The 21,733-nt window shown below is 39.4% G+C and overlaps 1 pseudogene; it reads left to right on the top strand.

Moving 5' to 3' along the window:
• The first annotated feature begins 11,281 nt into the window (after positions 1 to 11,281).
• LOC112672562 (ADP-ribosylation factor 1-like) overlaps positions 11,282 to 21,733 on the top strand; it is a 55,828-nt pseudogene continuing 45,376 nt past the window's right edge.

Here is a 21,733-nt window from a genome sequence, read left to right as displayed (position 1 = left end):
TTTTTAAAAAAGATAGAACAAATTCATAAATAGTGACTTGCGATAAGACCAGTTATCAAAAGGAGAAGGGAAATATTGAGTGACAGTGAAAAAGCCCTCTATGGTAGTCTTCTTGAAGTAGAGGTATCAATACAAGCTCATGAGTTAAAATAAACATTTTTCCCCTAGCTCTGTCCACTGAAAGGGTCTAGAATCAAATACACCTTAGCAGCAATAAGCATACCTGGTGTCCAGTTCTTGTTCTAAATATTATTCTCAAAAAAAAAAAAAAAAAAAAAGGAGCCAGGGCTCCTTGGAGAAATAGCTGATTCCATATCTGGGACAGGGAGAGTATAAGATGAGCCTAGACCATCCTGCTGGGCAAAAAATAACCAGGAAATGCCTAAAGAATGAAGGCATATCTAAAGAACACTAGAATCAGTTCTAAGGGTTCCATTGGCCAAATTTGAAACAAATTGAGTAAAAAGAATAATGACATGGTTTTTAAAAACAAACCCATTAATCCAAACTACTACTTAAAAAATTAGTGAGAGAGATCTTTATTGAACAATGTCAACTGGGAAATGTAAAAGGAAGAATTAGAAAATCACTGTTTTTCCACCACTGATGTAATAATTGATTTAGGCAATTAGGATCATCTGTGAACGCTAACATCCTTTTGTAAAATTTATCAGGTAAAGCTCATCGAGGACAAGATATTCAGATAGTCTCAAAGCACTACCCCGCAGATTATGAATTCATTAGGGAATTCTTACAATGCAGTAATCTAGAGAGGCATACTAGAACTAAGTGAGAGAATTTGCCATTACTACCACTGGGACAAAATTCTGGCTTGTGCCTCTTGATGTGATGCAATAGGAAGGACATATCACCTGCATGGAGGTCTTAGGAAAAATGTTTAATTTTATTAGATCATAAGGAAACACATAGACCAATCCAGTTTATGGATATTCTACAAGACACCCAGGTCAGGACTTCCCAAGTATCCTGTCATGAACACTAAGGGAACTGTTCTAGATTAAAGGAAACTATAGAAACATAATAAATAAATATAATATATGGGGGGGGGAAAGTCAGCTATAAAGGACATTATTGGGCAACTAGAAATATGGATGTTATACTAGATAATATTTTTGTGTGCCATCTTAAATTTTTGAGATAATCATTGCCTTGTGGTCATATAAAAGTGTTCATATTCACAATAAAATATTTTTACAATGTAAATGGGGAAAAAGGAATGCCACTTCTTGTCCACCTGAAACTCCAACTTGCAGTACCTAAAGAGATGATACCAACTTATTTTGAACTAGCCCAATACTCCTATCACCTTCTAGCCTTTTGAAGCATTCTTGTCAACATTCCCAATTAGCATCACTTCATTACTCTTGTTTTTATTTAAGTCTTATCTTCCCTGTGGGAGAGGGAAGAGGTCTCCTCTATACCCTGCATGGCCTCTAAAACCTTATCTTACTAGCTCAAAAACACTCAAATTCTTACTGTGATTAGTAAAATTTGTATATTTTCTGAAGTTATTTGCCAGCACTAACTATGTAACCATGGTAACCCGTAATAGATCAGGGCATCCTAACCACCTCCCTTTCATGAGTGTCTAAAATTAAGGCTTAATTCGTCCACTCAAAAATATCTACTAATACCGATTATGTACCAAGTACTGTGCTAGGGTCCTAGGAAAATAGGGACAAACAAGACACAATCTCTGTTATCAATATAATGGGAGAGGCAGATAGATCACCAGAACACAAAATGATAGGTCTATCACTGAAGGTGGTTGATTCCATTTTGGAAAGAATTATACTTAAAACGACCATCATCTGTCGAGTACTAAAAGAACCATGGGACAGATCCTGTCAAATCAAGGCTGTCTTGAAATACTTAAGATTAGGGTCATACTACTTTCTAGGAGTATGGCCATATCTGGCTAGAGCAAGACTTCAAAAATAAGGCAACCTGAAGCTCTGCTTATCTCAAACATCCAGATCCTTCTCACTCCTGATGTGCAGGGGAGTTTGTCAAAGGCCTTCAAAGCAGATATGGAAATCCATCAGCTCCCCAACGATGTTACGTACAACAGCTGTGATGAAAGCACCCTCTCTGAACAAAAACAGGCACTGCTTTATCATCTCCTTTCACAATAATTGCACAGTGCTTAGGCTTGCTATTAAGAACTGGGCAGCACCATGAAAAACATGTTGTTGGGAAACACCTGCATTGGCAAAGCAAAAATGAGCCGACCCAATTATTTTCTCCATTTCTAATTCTGGATTGGATATTAAGAGTAACTGAAAAGAACACATTGGCAAGAAATGGAGATAATTCTGGTTGGGGGAGGGGGGGAATTGCCCACAGAGCTCTATTGGACAAAATTTTGAAGTGCCATCTAATTATATACTTTTACACACCCCCTACTCTTCCCCATGCAAAATGCCAGGGGTGAAAACATGTCATCTAGAGCCTTTCACCCACCGATTTCTCCCTCACATCCAATTTGAAATTTTTTAAAATTCCAATCTGGAGCTCTTTGAAGGATAATGATGGGAAGGAGACCCTGCCAAGCACGCAGGATGGGATTCAACGCACTATGACTGGAACAGATGGCTCAAGCAGAAGCCACCAATTCAACATGACAGCCCACGATTAAATTGCTCCCTTTAAGTCTTCAGCAGTTCTGTGGCCCTATCCTTATTAGCTTCTCCAGGAACAGACAGTTGGGTCTACATAAGCACCAACAAGGCACTTTTCAAATAACATGTGGACTTGAACAAGATTTGAACTGGAAAAGGACACAGGGTCATTGGTCCTACTCATTCCCAAACTAGTAGCACAAAAGAATCACTCTAGAGCTTTGAAATATCCCTGGTCATTTCAAACATACAGAAGTGCAGTATATGTAATCAACTTCCCAGCACTGATCACTTACACTTTGTCCCCTTTTCCAGGTTTTTCTCAGGATTTTTTTTTTTTACATGAAAAATCAGTACATTTACAGTAGATACGTTTCAAGTATGCTTTACATCCCTCCATAGTTTCTGCTTCTCTCCCAAGACAACTATTATCTTGAAGATGGTATGTTCCCTTCTCATATGTATTTTTAGATTTTTAGTATAAATGTGTATGTCCCTAACATATCATATTATTTTAGGTTTTGAGTTTTAAAATATACATATAGTGCTGTACATATTTTTTTTACTGAACATTTATTCTAAATTTATCCATGATACATAAAGATGCATTTCATTTATTTTCATTGAAATGGTCATTGTATTTTTGATATATCTCTTAAGCTGTATTCTTTTTAACTTCATGACTTTTGAGGCTGTCTTTGAATCAAGAATTTTACAATTGTTGTGAATAATAACATAACGTTTCTACAATCTTATATTGTGTTTACTTACCTTGATTTTTCTTTGCTACTTTTTTTTTGGTCTTCTATTGAGTTTTGTCTCTTTAAACATACTGGTTTAGAAGTCATGCTTCCCATTTTTATTCTCTTTGTGGCTACTCATATTTTCCATAAACATTTAGACAGATCTAAAGTTAATAAGTTAATAAGAATCCTGCTTACATTAATACAAGGTTGGAATAATTCCTAACTACCAAGGCTCTTTTTTCTTTCCTGTATTTGTTACCATAGCCTGCTCTTGAATTCACTTGGTTTTAAAACCCATTTAAATTGGTCTTTCCTAAGTCAACTTCTATTTAGAAGTGCTAACATTCTTTTTTTTTTTTTTTTTTTTTAGAAGTGCTAACATTCTTAACAAAATCCCCATCAAGTTTTTCTTGCATCCTTTTCTTTCCTTCTGTGTTGTGCTTCAGCAAGAGGGAAACATCTGTCAGGCATCCCTATCCACCGGGTCTGCAAGAGACAAACTCTCAGGCTCTGTAGGTTTATATGTGTCTTTTTTTCAATCATCTCTCCTGAATAGTTTGGGTATAAAATTCTAATTGAGTGTCATGTTCACCATTAGGAAGCCATCATTCTGTGGTCTTCTGGCATCTTATTTCTGATGAGAATCCTACCATCACAGTTTATAGTCAGTCTTTGTGGATAATCTATGTGTTATCTCTGGCAGCATCTAGGATTTCTGTTGGATATTCATGTTCGGCCATTTCCCTATGTATGACATCTGCCTGTGAGTTTTCTTTTCCTACTGGAGACTCCATGTACTCCTTCAATCTCTGCTTTTATGTCTTCTAATTTCTCTTTCATATTTTCTTTTCCTCTCTGTGCTACATCTTGGATAATTTTCTCAGATCTTTCTCCCAGGTAAGCCAATCTCTTGTAGTTGTGTCTAATCTATACTTAGACTCCTCATTTGAGGGACTTTTTCTACCTGTAATGGTTTCTATCCTTTCTATTCAGTTCCTTTTCAAATTTGTCTATTCACTTATCCTCCTGTCCTGTTCGTGCCTTGTTTTCTAGCTCTTCTTTTGTCTTCTTGATATCTTATTGTGCTACTATCTCTAGTTCTTATGATGTAAATTCCCAGGGTGATAATTTTCCTCCTTCATGGTGCTTTCTCATGTGAGCTTTTAATTTTTTTACATGGGGAGCTTATCTTTAAGTGACATCATTTTTCACGGGAGTCCTAATGTTCTGGTCAGTGTCCACATTCTCATAGTAGATTATTTTCCTTCTATCACTCCATACATAGCCCCTAATTTCTTGTTCCTTCCACAGGCAGGTCAGTGGAACTTCTCATACCCCATTTCTTGGCTCCCAGCATTGCACAGACTTCTGTCCTGCATGGCACTGAGACTTTTTCTCCTATCCTATAGTTTAAGATTAAGGCATCAAGCCCCCAGTCAGGAGCTTTTAACAAATTGATTCCTGGGAGTACCTGGGTGGCTCAGTTGTTGAGCGTCTGACTTGATTTCAGCTTGGGTCATGGTCTCAGGGTCCTGGGATTGATCTCGGCATCAGGCTCCACACTCAGCAAGAAGTCTGCTGGGAATTTCCTCTCTCCCTCTCTCTTTCTCTCTCTCTCTCCACCCCCCACCCCCACCCTGTTCCCCGCTCTAATAAATAGATAAATCTTTTTAAAAAATTTATTCCTGGGCTCCATCATAGATCTTCTGAACCCAAAGTCTGAGTGTGGGGCCCAGAAATTGATTATGTTCCCTGGTTTTACTACCTTAGTTATTGGCAAAGACAGGTTGAAAATCTATTTCCTAAGAGAATGTTAGTGTCAGAAACTCTAACAGGGAAGCAATTTAGTATTTTCAAGAAACTTTCTCCATAAACAGAACAAGTATAGCTTAACAGTCCACCTGTTAGAAGTAATAAGCTGCAAGCACACACTACATGTCATCATTTTCTTAGGTAATGTCCCTCCCTACAACAAGTTTCCTCTTATGAATCTCTAATCCAACTATTCCATTTTTCCAAGAATAGAATCCTCTAAATTATCACCAGAAAGAGTCTAATTTGACACAAAAGGGAAACTTTTTTCTTAAAAGTCCTACATGAAAAAAATTAGAGATCTTTACCTTCTCCTTTCTTCTTTTATCTAGGCATCCAGGTTAGCTCTCTATTAAGTTCCCTACATTTAATTTTAAATCCATCACCCACAGGTTTAATTATGGTTTTAATTTTTATAACAAGTGTTACTTCCATGGCTTCATATAAATACCAAAATAAAACTTGACATTATAAGAAATTAATTTAATTTTTAGTGAGACAAATGAAGTGACCTGTTGTAACCTATAAATAAATTTCTTATGCTATGCATATTTTTTTTTCCTAAATGCAAGGATTCTTTTCCATTTGGAAACATTTTTATTATGAAGCATAAGTTTCCAGGAGCATTTAAAGTCTATCATATTCTGCCCCATGATCCTCTTTACCTTCATCCCTTTGAACTCCCTGACTTTGGCTGCAGCAGTGCTGAATGACCTGCAGACCCCTGACATATTCAGTGCTTTTGAGCATTTTCACACAGTGGCTCTGGCCAGAGTGCTTTCGCTCTGCATGATCTCATCCCATGTCTCCCCCCAACACAACTTCTACCTCCACTTCCACACAAACACTTCATTATCCAGCACCTCCCTAGCTATCCTTCAAACACCCAAATTACCCAATCCACAATATCTACAAATACACATCTCTTCTAGCACTTTTCACATCTGCTACAATAATTAATTCATTGATCTCAGCAGAGTATAAGTTCTTGGAGGATAAGAACCACGTTTTATCTAACTCTCATGTGTTTTAGAAAATAAAACGTTTGAGTAGCTACCTCATGGCCAAGCCTCACTGAGCATTGGGACTACAATGTGAGGACCCTGGCATCCTGCCCACATGGCATGTAGTTAGGGAGAAAGACAATGGAATGACCGCATAAACAATTGTGCAATTATACATTGTGAAAACCCTATACACAAAAAGTACAAGGTGTACCACAAAGAGATTTGGTTTGTTCTAGAAGGCTTCCCTCAGGAAAAAATGTTTAAGTTAAAGGAGGGATTGAGAGAAGCTGGGTATATTTGGATTCTCCAGAGAAGAAGAAAATACATATGCAATATATATATATCTATATATAAATTTATGTATCTAACTATAGATCTATGGACATAGACAAAGAAATTTATTATAAGCAATTGGTTCATGCAGTGATGGAGGCTGAGAAGTCCCAAGATCTGCAGTTGACAAGCTGGGGACCTGGGAGAACCAATGGCATAAGTTCACATCCAGGTTCAAAGGTAGAAAAAGATCAATGTCCCAACAAGAAGATAGAGCGAGTGAATGTTACCTTATTTGATCTTTGTTCTATTCAGTCTCTCAATGAATTGGAGGACACTCACCTACATTGGGGAGGGCAGTCCTGCTTTACTCTGTCTACTGATTCAAGTGTCACAGACACACTCAGAATAATGCCTAACCAAATACTTAGGCACCCAGTCGTGCTGATGCAAATAGTTAAGCCTCACTCTCAGCAAGAAGATAAGGAAGAGCATGCCAAGAAAAGAGTAACCTACTTGAAAGCCTCAAGGGAGAAGGATTTAAGAAGACTGGAAGTCAGCGTGGCCAGAGTACCAGACTGCGGGGCCGGGCAACCACAGCTGAGGTGGAAGAGGGGCAGAGGCAGGTCTAGCAGGAGTTTGGGGATCTAGGAATAAATCACACGAGGATGGAGGGGACATGTTAACATGCATTCCAGTCCTTTGCATGGTGCCTGAGAAATAAGGTCTCCATAACTGTTCACAAAAGAAATAATAAACCATGAACAAACACAAAATCAACCTCGAGTTCAAAGCCACGCAAGGCTGAATTATTGTCTTGAGAAAAAAATCAATTCTCAAAAAACAATACAGAAACATATTCATACACTCTTTCAACAAACATCTGTAAGGTCACTGCTTTAGACACGGTATTGCAGGATACAATGGAGAGCAATAAGAATCTCACCAACAGCGGCACAGAGACATCTTTCTAAAATCCAGCAATCCTTTCATTTTATTTCACTTATTTTTCTTCAATTAAATTCAAACAATTGTAATTTAATAGTCTGTTAATGAAAAGCAAATGTACTATAATCCAATTTTTCCCAAGCCATTTTTGCTCATCTGTCACTCTGTGTATACATATGTTCAAATATTTTTAAAAGCTGGTTATCTCTAGGTGGCAAGAATTTTTTACCTTGCATCTGTATATTTTTCTGAGTTTTAAATGTAATGAGTTCGTGTCTTTTTTACAAAAATTCATATTTCTAAACTACTTAAGCATTAATTTTGACAATATTTAATGTAGCCATATAAACATATCTCTCATAGAAACTAAGAAATTTCAATCCAGATAGGTTAGACAACTAATACAAAGTTCTAGGGTTAAAATAGCTTAGATAGTCCTTATAAGGAATTTTGCTTGTTCTAAAAAGTAGAGGTTGAGCCACATGGGTGGCTTAGTGGTTGAGCATTTGTCTTTGGCTCAGGTCATGATCCTAGAGTCCTGGAATCGAGCCCCACATCAGGGTCCCAGCAGGGAACCTGCTTCTCCCTCTGCCTATGTCTCTGCCCCTCTCTCTGTGTCTCTCATGAATAAATAAATAAAATCTTTTAAAAAAATGGAGAGGTCTAAAAATTTGCCATTGAAAGGCAGAAAGTAACCTCCCTTCTCCTCCCTGTGGTTCCCACAATGCCATTACAGAGCACAATACCTCTCACAGGAACACAACAAACCCTAGGCAACTGCCACATTCTTAGGCTCTTTCTGTCTAGGGAACATGATCTGACACATGCTAAATCTGAACCAGTGAACTAATCACATGTCTGTATTTCACAGGAGCACTTCTAAAGGGGATGAATAGGTCAACTTCTAACTAATGGTTACAATTTCCTTCTTTACCAAAGAATTTAAAGGGCATGACTTTGAAAAAACAGGGTGGGAAGAAGGAGCAAGGAATCATATAGGACCTGCCTCACATTTTCTACCACAGATTGTATCATGCTGCAGATAAAAGAAAATCCCCATATTTATAACACTTCCATCCCACTTCTATTTTTTGCTTTTAAAAAGTTATTTTTTGGGCACCTGGGTGGCTCAATTAAACATCTGCCTTTGGCTTGGGTCATGATCCCAGGATCCTGGGATGGAGCCCATTGGGCTCTCTGCTCAGCGAGGAGCCAGCTTCTCCCACTCCACTGCCTGTCACTCTGCCTACTTGTGTTCTCTCTGTCAAGTAATAAAAATTTTTTTAAAGTTATTTTTTTCCTATGATTTAAGCCAGGCAAAAAGATTTGTTCATTTAACAAACACCTGTTAGGTGCCTTAAAGACCCCAGAAACTCTGTGAAGCATGGAGAAACCAAAGAAACTCTCAAAAAGCTAATGGTTAGGAACCAAGTTTTCTATTAAAAATATCATTAAACACTTATTTCTACCCTACTGATTAAAGATTGGAAAATTCTAGAAGGAAATTCTAGATGCTATTGTAACTACCATCTTAAGGTAATTAAGGTGGAAAGAGTGCCTCGATTAGGTGTTTGGCCTTTAAAAAAAAAAAAGAAGTCTGGTATGAAAAAGGTTACCAAGAGAAGTATAATTTATGATAGAAATACAAGAGCCCCATCCTGAGACAATCTTTGCTGGCAAGCACATTAGTCACTGGGCAGGAGGGAGATATACTTTTTTGGATCCCTGTTTATGGCATGTGAAGAATATATTTGCCAAACTGTTCTTCCTTGAGTGTCTTATGTCTTTCAGGGGGATTCAGGTAACCAACCACTCTGCTTTTGCCATTAAGTTGAAATAAAACTGACCCCAATCTGATGGTGGTAAAATACTAACTCACTGAAACACAAGAGGCATATGGTATTATGCTGAGTGAAATGAGTCGATCGGAGAAGGACAAACATTATATGTTCTCATTCATTTGGGGAATATAAATAATAGTGAAAGGGAATAGAAGGGAATGGAGAAGAAATGGGTAGGAAAATATCAGAAAGGGAGACAGAACATAAAGACTCCTAACTCTGGGAAACAAACTAGGGGTGATGGAAGGGGAGGAGGGCGGGGGGGGGCGGGTGAATGGGTGACGGGCACTGAGGGGGGCACTTGACGGGATGAGCACTGGGTGTTATGCTGTATGTTGGCAAATTGAACACCAATAAAAAAATAAATTTATTATTTAAAAAAAAGTGATTGCTACCCACCTAAGAATAATTGTCAACTTCGCTAAAAAAAAGATTAAACAAAACAAAACAATCACTACAAAATAGGTCATGGAGAACCTTTCAGATCAAATGTGTCCACCCAGGCCTAAATTGCATAGCTGATAATGCAGATGGCTGGGCACCCAAAATTCAGCTATCTCTACACCTGGTAGCCACTTTTAATGCCTCTACCTATATAGACACATCAATATAAGTTGTGTGTCTCTCCGCTCTACAAACCTCTCCAATAAGCTTTATAAAAATCAAAGTGTCTTAATGAGGGAAAAGAAATCCATAGTGGCACTAGAACACTATTAAAATTTGAACCCCACAAAACTATCTATTAAAACATTCACAGAAAGCTGATTCATTTATTTAAAACTTGTCTCGAGCCACTCTTTCTCAACACCTTTGTTTTATTAGAAGAATTAGAACTTATTAAGGTGGGTTAAAATAATCAGCTTTCCACAAATACACCCTGAGGATTTGAAAGGATAACATTCTAACATCTCCGTTAATGTTTATTCATAGTTTATGGTAATTTTTTAACGTGAATAGTCAACACAGTAAGAAAATATTCTTTACCATGCCAAAACTATAATCCCTAACGGTTTCACACACACAAAGAGAATCAACTTCTCTTGATATAAACTTGAAAACAATGTAATTTCTCTTTCAGATACAGTAAGTAATCATCATTGCATGTCCCTGTTTCAACTTTTTTTATAAAATAATAAATCTTACAGTTGAAAGAAAAACAATTTGTTGACTTGGGGAATCTTATTTTGGATATACAGAGTATCTTAACTGCATTTTCCAAGCAGAATTGGCATCTTAATTTCACAAGGCCCCCCCCTGAGCACAAGGCTCTTATGTCAGCAACCTTCCCAAAGCTTAGAACCACAGGACACCATCGGCTCTCACGTGGCTGGAGATGAAGGACAGTAACTCCAGGGTAGAGCACCCACACAACACAGTCTTCTGTTCCCAAGGGACAAGTCCAATCTCTCCTTCTCCTGAACTGCTGCTTTTCATAAGTTCAACTATCTTTCTCAGAGACCCTGAAATTCTCAGGAAAGAAAAATAGCCAGACTTTTTCTTGAAGGACATGGTAAGAAACTACATTTTTTGTTACCCATGCCTCCCTCCAAAGACCCAGAGGAAAATGAAAACTCAGACTCATTTCCTACATTAAGGATTTGACCTACAAAATATCAAGTGGAGGATAATACAGGTCATGTTCAGAACAAGACTTTAGAACTTCTCTTCCCAGAAGTCCAACAGAGGGAAAAAGAACTGGGCCAGTTCTCTAAAGTAACCCAGAATGCTGCATCTCTACCCACATATTAGCATCAATCAGAGGCTTAAAAAAATAAAAACCAATGCCTGAGTCCCTCTCCAAACCAATTACACCACAATCAATAGGTGTGTGATGAGGCATCAGCATTTTTAAAAGGGTACCAACTGATCCCAATACAATATGAGCCCCAGAGCTCACTATAAATAGGAGTTGATTTTAAAAACTCAGTTCTGTGGGTTGTCGTGAGGGGTGAGTAATAAATACTCAGTGTCTAGAGAGTGCTTAGAAAGACAGATGACATGAGGGGTTGAGGATGGAAAGGAGATGGGAAATATGCCAGAGCCAGATCATCCTCATAGCTAAGTGTTCCTTGTGTGCAGCACTTTCCTCAGCTCTTCACGCGTACACTACAGGCCGTCTGGCTCTGGAGACCAGGCTCTTTCATACCTCTCTACTGCAAAGGATGAAAAGCCTGGATTCAGATATTAAGGCTTTAGGCCTTATTGTGTGGGTATGGATAAGCCTCATCACCAGGGAGTAGTGTGATCAGAACTGTATTTTAAAGTCATTCTGACTGTAGCATAGACAATAGGTCGAAAGGGAAAGAGACGAAGTCAGGGGATTGAGGCTACTCCATATACATAAGATAGACTTAAAGGGTCTATAGAAGGATAAAAACAGCTCTTGGAAACCAGAACCTGAAAGAAAAGAAAAAAAAAAAAAGTACAATAGGCTGGTAGATTTTCTCACACTACCTGTGAGACGTCATTAAGACATAAATGTGTTCTGATACACAAGTCCCATTTTCACATCAACTGCCTCTCACCTCTTCTGCAATTTCAGGCCTCAACATTATCATCATCTGAAACATTTTTAATCATGTCTCTAAAAAAGTCTGAATACTACTCCACTTAGCATACTTCCATCATTTTCAAGAATTTTGTCTATTCAAAAGAATTTTTTTAAAATGCTCTTATATTCCCATCAACTGTTGGGGGAGTTTGATTTAAATGATTTTTGTCTATGGCAGTTTCTTTTTTTTTTTAATCTTATTTTAATTCCAGTATAGTTAATATGCAGTGGGAGACTTTTTTAGCTTTGGGTGTACAATATAATGATACCATGGTAATTTCTTTAAAGGGCAATACAGATTTTTTTTTTTTTTTTAACTTTTTAAGTAGGCTCCACACCCAACATAGAGCCCAACTCCAGGCTTGAACTCCCAACCCTGAGATCAAGACCTGGGATCATGACCAGAGCCAAAGGCAGATGCTCAACACACTGAGCCACCCAGATGCCCCCAAATTTGGCATTTTTGTAGGTCAAAAATAGACATATTACCATCTCATCTGGTTCAATCTATTACATTATTATATTAGTAGGATGCCATTCAGAGTTTTCAGTAATTTAGACTGACTTCTCTTGTTCTTCTTAGCACATGGAAGGTACTGTCAGGATCTTGGTGATAGCATCGGAGACTCTGGGTTATGGGGATTACAATGGGGGTACAGTTCTACAGTAAGAGTAGAAGAGAGGCAGGGCCGGCCTCAGTTTCCCAGTTTGGGCTTCTGAAATGATAAACTTTCCTGCGTCTTTATAATCACCAAGGGCGAGCTATTTCCTTCCTTGACTCTTACCAAAATGACCAACCTTTGCCTCTGTCCCCTTGATTCTGGCTCATACTTCTCACTGCCTGACCCATTGCCCTCCATGCTCCTGGGTGACAATACAGTTTTCTCACAAGAGGGCCCCACCAATAGTACTCTTGCTAATATTGCCCCTGGAAGCTGGGCAGACAAATGCTTTAAAATAGATTGGAGTAATAATAATTCCAAAATAGAATTTTCATTCCTATACCAAACCTACTTTCCAATGAGTAAGAGAAATATTTTTAATTAAGTTACAAAGTTCTACAAGAAAAGGGTTATGAAAATATTTAGTATAGAATTATTTAGTAAAGAAATCAAGCCCTCTACAAATTCTAACAGTTATTATTTCTATTACTTCCATGACAACAGAACAGAAAGATTTTGAGCCTGCCCACTATGCTCCATAGCCAGAGTTAGAGATATTAAAAAAAAAATTTTTTCAAATGTGCCTCACTGGAATACACTGTAGCATAGGACCTCACCCCATGGAATTACCATAGAGCACCTAGAAGGATTAGATGGGAACTCGATGGGATGAGCACTGGGTGTTACACTATACATTGGCAAATTGAATTTAAATTTTTTTAAATGTAAAAAAAATAATAGTAATAAAATTTTAAAAAATTTTTAAAAAGAATTATATGGATCTGTATCCTCCAACACACAGAGATTGTCAAGGCATACACATTTACACATAAAATGCACATATTTTGTATATGTGTATATGTAAGGCATGAAAAGATCTTAGACTAAATAATTCTTGAAAGTGGCTCCCTGTGGGAAGAAAATAAGAGAAATACACAAGTGAAATTCTATAGGTTTCTTCAACAATTTATAAAAGAGAAAACCATGAATTAAAGTAGACAAGAGACATCAATTTACTGCAATATGTGACCCTGTTAGAGATTGATTTAAACAAAAGTTTAAAGTATGAGACAATGGGGACTCCATATGCTAGACCTTTGCTGATAAGAAATTACTGTTAATGGGGGGAGATAGGATTAGAGGGATTTTGAAGCCCTTATCTTCTAGAGACACATTGAAATATTTATATATGAAATGGTATTTGCTACCAAAATAATCCAATGGTAGGTATAAATAAAACAAGATAACCTGATCATTGCTGTAGCTGAGTGACACCACATTAGTATCAATATATGGGTTATATAAATAACGTGGGTTATTTCTCTCCTTTTGTGAGAATTGGAATTTTCTATAATAAAATGTTACAGGGACGCCTGGGTGGCTCAGTGGTTGAGCATCTACCTTCAGCTCAGGGCGTCATTCTGGGGTCCTGGGATTGAGTTCCGCATCAGGCTCCCCGCAGGGAGTCTGCTGTCTCTGTCTCTCATGAATAAAAATCTTGTTAAAGAATGTTACAAAAAGCCTTTTTAAAAAAATACCTGGCTTTGCCAGCTTTCTAATTGTGTGATTTGGGACAAGCAATTAGGACTCTGTAAGTTTCTGCCCCTTTTTTGAGAAATGGAAATCACATGGCTTAGCCTAGGATAAACTCTCAAGAAGCTTGGACGCCATTGTGCCATTGGACATGCCCTCACCAAAGGGTAGTAGCTGTTTTATAGCTATGTGTCATCTCCCTCTGAACGTGGTAGGGAAAACTCAAACCTAGTACGTCTGAATGCATCAAATTGGATAAATGAGTGAATGAGTGAAAGAAAAAGATCTACATCATCAGTCTGGTCAATGCTCCAATGGTTTCTTCCTCAGACTGGGCTTTTCATGATAGCTGTCAGGAATGCGCTGTCTTGACTTCAGTTGCTCAGAGTTTAGGCTTCAAGTACAAAATCATCATGAACTGAATTTTCTCTAGTTTTTAGCATCCTCATTTCACCTAACAACTGCAAGGATGTCTAGAACTACTGATACTGCGAATGCGAGCTTTGCAGAATGCATGCTTCTGATCTCAACCAGCTATACCGCCTGAGAAGAGTTCTACTTTCTATATCTTTTGTTGTTGGCAAGAATGAACATCCAAATTATACATAACCTCATGAACTCATGAACTCAACAATGTCTTTAGTGTTATTCGATTAATCATGCCCAAGGGTGTGGCAACCTATGTTTTTTCCATTAACTATCTTATACCCATCTGCATAACATTCAAGTTGGGTATGTAATGAGAGACTCTCCCCAGGGAAGATTAGCCATTCAGGAGCCATATTATAATCAAAAAACAGGGAGGAAGAAACAACTTAAGAGACTGTTTTCTACATAACACCTGAAATCTGAGTGATTTAACAAGAGCCTTGTAAGCACATTGCATCAAAGTGTGGTCTCTGGGCAGCCCGGGTGGCTCAGTGGTTTAGCTCTGCCTTTGGCCCAGGGCATGATCCTGGAGTCCCAGGATCGAGTCCCCCGTGGGGCTCCCTGCATGGAGCCCACTTCTCCCTCTGCCTATGTCTCTGCCTCTCTCTCTCTCTCATTCTCACTCTCTCTGTGTCTCTCATGAATAAATAAATAAAATCTTAAAAAAAAAAGTGTGGTCTCTGAGATGGACTTCATACTAGTAATAATTCCTCCATCACTGTTTCGTAATGAGCACCTTTCCGTGTCCTCAGAAATAACATGCTTCTCAGGTACGCAATTTTGAAAATTTGTTTCAGACCCATTAGCAGCTGGCTGATGAATCTATTTATGTCTAGATAGATACAGACATGGTAATTTTGCTGTGCTATTAACTTACCAAGAACATAAGGGCTATGTCTTTCCATATTGCCCTTTCATTCTTTTTTGGTGGTATATGTGTCAAACAGCCCATATCTCCCATTTACTTATCACTCACCTTCTCCTAGGTGAGGTTTTTATGTCTAAGAAAAGCACTAGAATTATAGACCTTCACACTTGAGAGATAGAATACGGTAGAAATCCAGTTCGTTGCTGCTGTGTTGCAGTAAAAGTGGGGCATAGAGAGCTCGTCTGTCTTGCCCAAACCAGTAAGCTGGTCAGTGGTAAAACCAGGGCTACAGTCAGGACTTCAGATTCCTAGTTCAGGGCTCTTTGCCCCGCATGACTTGAGTCCAATGTCCTTGGACTTCAACCTACTGAAAAAAATATATTCTCTGGTCCTTTACAAAGCAGAATCTGTTTTTCAGACCATTCAGGTGCCACATAAGGATTTATGAGAACACATTAAGCACTCAGTTTTCAAAAGCCCCATACCAAAGCTCCATTGGCATAGAGGGAATGCTCACTGTGGGGACAGATCCGCCCAGAGGACCTATTCTGTTCCTGCTATCTCTGTAAAGCCTGAGCCTTTCAGAGAATGTGTGCACAATCCTGACAGGAGCAAGCCAAAAAGCCCCTGAGGAACACCACGCTAAGGTGCCAATGGACACTCGCTCTAAAATTGCAAGCCCTTGAAAGCTTGAAATAGAAAGCACATGAACACCTCATCTCTTCATATATTTATGATTTCTACTTCAAAAGTGATACAAAGCACTTCTTCAGGGTGGTTTGTATGTCCATTCCATTGATTAAAATTAATCTGATATTTTGTGACCAAGGAGAGTGATCAATTGATAACTAGAAATCAATACATTTAAAGTTAAACAAAGTAGCCTGTTCCCTACTTGCTCTCCACAAAACCTGTCCTGTTTTTATCATCAGTCAATAACCTATCTGTTTACCAGATGCCCATGCTGGAAACTTGCATTTTGTCTTCCACCTCTCTCTCACTTCCCTCCCAGCCAATCTGTTCCCATGTCATACTCATGAGGATCCTTCGGAAATGTGTCTTAACTCCTGGAATGGTTTGTGATCCCACCACCCTCCCCTTCCTCACTTTCCCCTTCCCAACAGGACCCTGAATTTCCCAATCATGCTGTTCAGTTAGGTGGATTTGGCCACCACCAGCCCCAGGAAGGAGTATAAACAGTGAGCACAAGATCCAGTTCAGACCAATGAAATGTGAGATGTTTGATGAAAGCACCAGGGAAAGGAATATTCTCAGTGTTCCATGGGAACTACTGAAATGAATGCTTTCTCTCCTGTTAGATGGATAAGAGAACACTTATCCACTGGTTACTGCCAGTGATCATCCTGTGACCTCATGGGCAGCCAGTCTAGGAGGAAACCCACCTGAAGAAGATTGGAAATATGAAAAGGGAGCCAGGTGACACTGTTGATAGATCAAGCCTTGCCTGAAGGCTTCCCGCTGGACTCCACTTAGATTACCTAGATCTCTCTATATTTTAAGTTAATTTGAATTGGGTTTTCTGTTCCTCCCAATCCAGTAATCCTAAAACAAACTCATTCCCTCCTTCTCAGTCACACTAATAGTTCAGGCTCTCATTTGAGTAACAACAGTATCCTATTCATTCTACATCCTCCTGGAATAGCTAGCTACTCTTAGACCATAATTCTTAGATAAGGATATCAAATTATGACAACATTTATTGACTACTTACAAGATGTCAGACACTGACAAACATCATTTCCAGTCCACTCCTTGTGCTGGCAGCGTTGGCACTATGGTTCTAGTTAGAGACTGACCAGCTACAAAAAACAGAAACCCTCCCCAGGTAGCTTAGGTAAAGGAGATGTGCACCAGGGGACACTGTTTTCAGTCTCACAGCTTCTTAGGACAAGAAATAAAGGGCAGCCAAGCCACATGAAGACTCAAGCCATCAACTGGGGATTCAAGGCTGCTGGCTCCCCAAGATCTCCTGGACTCTCCCCATGTCCCTTCTACTTCTCTCTCCTCCATCACTTGCTTCCCTCCATAGACTGACATTCTCAGCAAAGCTCTTCTCTCTGCCCACATTCTACCTTCTCCTAGCCTTCTATCTTTTTTGTGGTCCCTACTCTAGCTCCCACCCTTCTGGAAGACTAATGTCCAGTGCCACCTCAACAGGTCTCTGCCACTTATTCACATTCCGAGAGAAGCCCATTTTCTCACCCCACCAATGTTGCCTCTTCCTAGGTTAGGTACACCACTGACTGGTGTCCTAAGACAAGCCCATCTGCTGGGGACACCCTGCTCATTTCCCTTCCTCCCACCATTCCTTTGCACACCAATCCAATGGTGCCCTATTGCCAGCACCTAAAGCACTGTCCTGAGAGCTTTCTCTGGCTGCCTCATAGAGAAGGTCAGATGTGCTGGGGAACTGGTACCCCATCAAAACTTTCAACCAATGACTAATAGTAACTAGCCCAGCTCTAGAGCTCTGTTGGGATAATGATGCAGGCTGTTTATCACACTGTCCCAGACCTGCCCAGCAGAATCATTTATTTGCTTAATAACACCCTTTACTGGCTGCCTTCCAGGTCTCTCTTCCTACTTCCTTGCAGGGTCCTAGGATCACCTTCCAAAATGAACTACCTGCAGTCACACTCTTTTCTCAAGATCTGTTGCTAGAAAACCCTACCCATGCAAGTGGGGCATTTTCCCCTGGAAAGGGGTGCTGGAAGGGCAGAAATTCTAACATCCTTAGGATTCCATTAGTACAACACTCTTGTACCTCATATTACTTTTAGTTGTTTGCACACCTATCTTTCTAAAGGCAATATGAGCTCCTAAAGGAAGAGATTGTTTCTTCTTCACTTTCTAGACTCCAGGGCTCCCAGTATAGGGCTTTGTATACAGCAGGCCCACAACTGTTTCTTGGCCAGGGAATTAGATCACATCTGCCAAATGAGACATTCTTCTGATTGGGTTATACCATACCCAGGCAGTCCATTAACTGGACTATACTATCATAAGATTCTCCTATAAACCCCGGCGACCTTTTTAAATTACATACATTCCATTTGTAAGTAATATCTGGGTGCTACTATGCAGTATGATACATTGCAGGATACTACAACCTGTTAAATTTTATAAACTTTTAACAGAAAACAAGCTTAAAGCATAATTCTACTTTAATTGCATTAAGGAAAGTGTGACTTTTCCCTGACTCCTGAAATCTCAGTGGCCTGTTTCATAAACAGGCCATTGAAATATTTGCACTCATTCTTATAAACTCTATTAGATAGGTAATTATCTTTTCACTTCCCAGCTCAAAACACCATAAGGCAAATTTGCTAAAAGGTGCAAAGGGCAGGTGAAGGCTCCCTTTCACCCATGCACTGTTGAGCAATAAAATTGGTGTGATAATTAAATGTCCATCATCCTAAAGTGTTTGTAGAAAACTGGATGGTGGCTGGAAAGAAAATAGACTGATAGAAAAGTCCCAATGGGCTCACGTCATGGTTTTAATTCTCTTTAAAAATTGACATGTGCCTTAATTACTGATCTAATCCTATTTCATCTTTACATAAACACGTCTAAGAATGGAGGGAGGAAAGTATACAGATGACAACCCACTGGCTTATTCCCCCTGGACTGTCTTAAGGAATTAAACTCATGGGGTTTTTTAAAGTAGCATATACATGAGTTAATAGTGAAATTTGAATCTGGCTCTGTCATTAGCAGCCTCAGCTTTCTCATCTGTAAAATAGAAATTTGAAGTAGTACCAGAGTCCTAGGATTATCATGAAGATTGAACAAGATGACTGCATGTCCAGCCCCTGACACAGTGTGTAAGTGCCCAAAAATCAGAGCAGCAGAAAGGATGGAAAGCTCTGTGCAAGAAGAAAGGAAAAGAATGCAGTTAGTTCATCAAACTTACTTTTTGTCCTCACATCCTTTACATTTAGTGTTGCTGAGGGGTCTCCCTGTAAGGCCCCCATGTCTACTAAAGGTGACCATAGTCCTACACCATGGCAGCAAGTTCTCTCTTCAGTATGTAGCCAACAGATATGTGTATAGACATTTACCATGTGCAAGAATGTTTATAGTTTTTGTAATATCCCCCAAACCGGAGACAACCCAAAGAGTAGAACGAACAGTACTTGGCCATCAACAGAGAAATTGACCACTCCATCAATAATAGAAAGGATAAATTGTGGTATACTCACCACTGGATTCCTCTTCTGCAGGAGAATGTGCAAACAGCCACTAGAACACAGTTGAATGTCACAGCATACACGGGCAGAAAAGCCAGACAACCAAGAGTGCCTAGGGCATGATTCCATCTATATAATGTACAAAAACAGGTAAGATTGTTCTAATATACTCTGTCAGAAAGTCAAAAAACTGATCACTCTTGGTGTCCAGGAACTGGAGGAGACCAAAACAATCTCTGGGGTGATGGTAGTGTTCTCTCACTTGAAGGTGTGCTCAGGAAAGGCTGAGTACACTTAGGAAAAGCTCAGGCTGTACATTTAGACTTTATTTACTTACCTGAAAGTGGGCAATCCTTCACTAAGAAGTTCAGCAAATAAATGAGTTGGACTCCTTGGGCTCAGAGATTACACCTTTTCCAGGGGTGGGTGACTCTTGTGCAGATATAGTAATGCTGCTGGAACACTGCTGGACACCCAGGTAATCCTAGGAGACCGTCTACCCACTGCTGACAGCTGCTCCTCTCTCTGTTCATCTCTCCACAGCTAAAATTCCAATCTCATCCAATACAACCACACAAATATGCAGTCAGCTGGGGACAGGAAATTGGCCTCTAGACCAAGACCAGGGGCACTCAGAAACAGTCTCTTAGCCAAGATCCAAGACCTCTTACTTCCCCATTGTCCTCCAATCTGTGGCCAGAATGACAACACAGAAATGGTTCCAAATTATTGCTACAGGGGACACCATGACCTACCAAGTGCCAGGCACATGGCGAATGAGTCATTCTATTTGGAGAAGATAGATGCGCAGAAACATCTGTGCAGCTTTCAGTACAAAAGACCTACATTGAGGATCTTTAGAGCAAAAAGTATGTGCACACATATATATAGTTACATATAGTTTTATATAGTTGTATTTTTATGTCTAGTTATAGGTTTTCAGTAAATTATTCTATAGTTATTTGAAAGTGTTTATGCTCTCAGGAGAGCATTCTTTTAAAACTTCTCCAGTGATGCTAGAAAAATCATTTTTGGCCATAGGCAGTTCTTAGTACAGAAGCACTTCCTCATGTATTTAATGCTTTCATGTTGGAGTCCTTTCTTCAGTGAATACACCTATTTAAATGGTCACAGACTTTTGCAAAAAATATGTTGAATACTGTTGCTTTTCTCTTCTCAATTTGTGATGGCTCCATAACTCTCCCAGAACAGGTGAAAATACCTTTGCATCCAAAAGTTGCCAGCATGCAGTCCCTGTCCTGAAACTAAGGTGATGAGCTGAGCTCCCTAATGGATGAAAACCCTCTGGAATCACAGGAACCAGAGACCAAAGGGAATCTCAAAGTCCATTCCTCCAACTTCTCCTCTGGACTCTACCTCACAAGGCCACTTCGGCAAAAACACAAAGGCCACGGGCCACTTTCCAGCCTCACTCACAGAGGTCATCCCTCAACCTGCATTCAGTATTTCCACTCATGTGCCCCATCCTGCTGCCTTGAGCCTTCACTTCTCCCTACTAAATGTCCCATTGTCCTTTCCTGGAAAGGCCCTTTACCATCCTATTTACTTCTGAATGATCCCCAGGTTCTCCTTGTTCTTCAAGTTTGTGGGGCTCAGAAGTGAATGTATAAATCATGCTGATGTCTAGGCTTGAGGAAAAGAGAGTAGAACTAGCACCTGCATTGTTCTCACACTACTCCCCCACACACAACCACTAAGGCACCCTATGAGATATGAAGAAGGACTCACAAAGATATATTCACATCCTAAAGCCCAGAACCTGGGAGTGTTAATGTAGTTGGAATAAGGGTCTTCACAGAGGTTGATGAAATTAAGGAATTAAGAACTTTGAGATGAGTTTATCCCAGATCATGTGAGCGGCCTAAGTGCCATCACCAGAGTATTTATAAGTGAGAGGCAGAGGGTATTCTACACACAGAAGAGGTAAGGTGAAGATGGTAGAAGTGATTAGAGCAATATAGCCAAGGAATGCCTAGAGTCACAGAAAAGCTAGAAAAATGAAGAGTGTAGAGTTTAAGAGGGAGCATGGCCCCACAGATACCTTGATTTCTGCACTCCAGAACCATGGGAGAATAGATTTATGTTATTACCCAGTCCGTGGTAATTTGTTACAGCAACAAGAGAAAACTAATATACAACCCAAGACTACATTTGTTTTCTGTCCATAATGCTTACTGAATTTAGTTATT

The sequence above is a fragment of the Canis lupus genome, chromosome 28 (genome assembly GCF_003254725.2).
Source record: "Canis lupus dingo isolate Sandy chromosome 28, ASM325472v2, whole genome shotgun sequence".
Lineage (NCBI taxonomy): Eukaryota > Metazoa > Chordata > Mammalia > Carnivora > Canidae > Canis > Canis lupus.
Note: the sequence above shows the minus strand (reverse complement) of the source record. Positions and strands in the feature narration are given on the sequence as shown.